This window comes from Myxine glutinosa, chromosome 1 (assembly GCF_964187855.1).
Source record: "Myxine glutinosa chromosome 1, kmMyxGlut1.1, whole genome shotgun sequence".
NCBI lineage: Eukaryota > Metazoa > Chordata > Myxini > Myxiniformes > Myxinidae > Myxine > Myxine glutinosa.
The window spans coordinates 295121739-295124065 of NC_136261.1; the positions used below are offsets into that span (position 1 = coordinate 295121739).

Here is a 2327-nt window from a genome sequence, read left to right on the forward strand (position 1 = left end):
CACCACCAAGCGAGCATTATCCATTCAGTTCACTCAAGACTCATTGTTGCTTCCCAGTATTCTTTCACAGAACAAATTTGCACAAAGAAACAATCCAGATCTAAACAATTATCCTACAATATAATCCACATTTGAAGTAAAATTGATCCACATATTCAGATGATATGGTGACAAAATGCGATGATGCACAGGATACAAAAAGCACAAAATGCTGACTTTTGAAGGAGCCAAAAAGAGCAGCCTGTCAGTGCTCCATTGTCTCCCAGTTGCAAACAACAAACACAAAGAAGAGAATACAGTCAATACACTATTTGAAATCACTTGTTAGTCACAAGCATAAGGTGAACAAATTTAATGAGAGGTAAGAGCACATCTTGAATGCAGAACGCTTCAGAAGTGGTCAGCTCCATTCTCAGAGAGCAGCTGCTCATCACGAAGTGCTTGAACAACTGTGGTCAAAGATTTGACTTTCCTCTGGCAGCGACGTGATTTCTGCTGTGTCAATTTGAGCTTTTTCTTGACGCTACAAAGATTGTCATGCACAGAGTCCAGTTTATGTTTCACACTCCGTGGACTGGCAGTTACAGCATATGTGTGATTAGCACCAGTCGTTGCTGCAAGCTTTGATGGGCTGGTGATGATTGATGTACTGGGTGTGTTGCCCAATGGCTCTTGCAGATTGACCAGTGCTTCTTGCGGGAAAGACCGTGGTTTGGGTGGCTTTCGCTTCCTTTCATCCTGGAAATCCATCAGAATAATAGATCAGAATTAATTATGAACGAAGAAATTATACAAGATTATTTATTTGGGATGTTCTTGAGAAAAGAGATGGTGGAAAAGTATTGATAAGTTGCTGATGTTGATATGTTTGCAAAATTTATATATTTGACACATCAATTGGCATGTAAGTAGACAAGTGTGAAAATCACTGCTGGCAGTGACAGCTACAACATGACACTATTTATATCTCAGTTACTCCACCACAACATGAAACTCTTGTATTATGTACCTTCTGCAGGTGGGTCGGAAAATCAAATATGGTTGGCAGGGAATTTTCTCTGAGTCTTGTGGTCTGACCTGTCCTGTCAAAACATGAGTCATCAAAGTGGTCTGAGCAAAGGACAGACTTGTTTGAAGGTTTCCATTTGTCACGTTTCACATTCACAACCCATTTCTGGAGAACATCTGGACGACTGAATGGAAATCTGAAAAAAATATTTTCAAGAAATTAGCCGATAGTCATGAAAGTACAACTCGAAGCAACAATTTACAACATATTCAATATGTAAGGCTCAACATACTAGCCATATAAACACTCAATTACCATGTACTTATACAGAATCAGTTATTGGTTTCAAAGTTTAACTGCATTGAGTTTTGCAACTTTGAATCATCCAGGGTACACATTATTAGACGGGACCATGCTATTTATACTCGTCCTCGATAACTATATATAGATAAAGACTTTGGGTCAAACTTAGCCCTGAGGGACCGCATATTGATGAAATATGTCCCGGCTCAGTGACTTTGCGCACTCTGCGGTTGAGTCAAACTAGTTCTGAAGTTCAGTAGTTGAAACTTGAATCCAGATCGCGGTTGTGCAAACATCATAATTTAACATTCAAATTCAACGTTTTTTAAATAAAACATTCTCAAATAAATGTTAATTTTCAGTACTTACAGATGAAATGTCTTTCCACATCCTCGTATTTGTCTCTTTGTGCAATTAATAGCAGCACAAGCCGGCATTTCATAATACGTTAGCGGAGCGTGTTGACGAAAAATTTATGCGAGTGGCAACATGGCGTCCAGTGGCCGGGCGCTGACTTCAACTCAAGAGCCCGACCCGCTATCCAGTAGTATATACAGATCAGTGGTCTGGCCACTCTGCCACAAAGCCCAGATGGGCAATCACAGATGGCTATGGCTCTGCCCTGGCCAATCACAAGGCCCTTCGTACCCCGGCCTTCCCGTTGATCAACTCCCACCCAATAGCAAGTTGGTTCTTGCTCCGCCCTGGCCAATCACGGTTCCTCGGGGTGTGTCTTCGGCCTGCCTGTCTTCCGTGGCGATGTAGCTGGTGCGTCCAAATAGCCGTGCTCAGAACTGGCTTCCGGTTGGTTTTATTATTTAGTGCAATTAATAGCCATTTCCTCACTAGTGTCTATTGCGGTGCCATAAAGGACAAAGGATGTAAATCACATAGGGTAAGACTAACAAGGGATAATTTATCCTTCGGCCCTAAGCTAGGTAACATGCCCCGCCCCCACGTGATGGGGACGAAGATGCACCTTACTCCGACATTCGGCTAAACAGAACTTGCTACA

General features: G+C 42.0%; 1 long non-coding RNA gene across 1 annotated transcript; it reads right to left on the reverse strand.

Annotated features, from left to right (window-relative positions):
* Positions 1-673: 673 nt before the first annotated feature.
* On the reverse strand, positions 674-1864 carry LOC137419453 (uncharacterized). The gene is made up of 3 exons (XR_013622082.1): positions 1682-1864; positions 1010-1205; positions 674-738 (listed from the first exon to the last, which is right to left on the reverse strand). It is a non-coding gene; the product is annotated as an uncharacterized LOC137419453 (long non-coding RNA).
* Between the last annotated feature and the right edge of the window lie 463 nt (positions 1865-2327).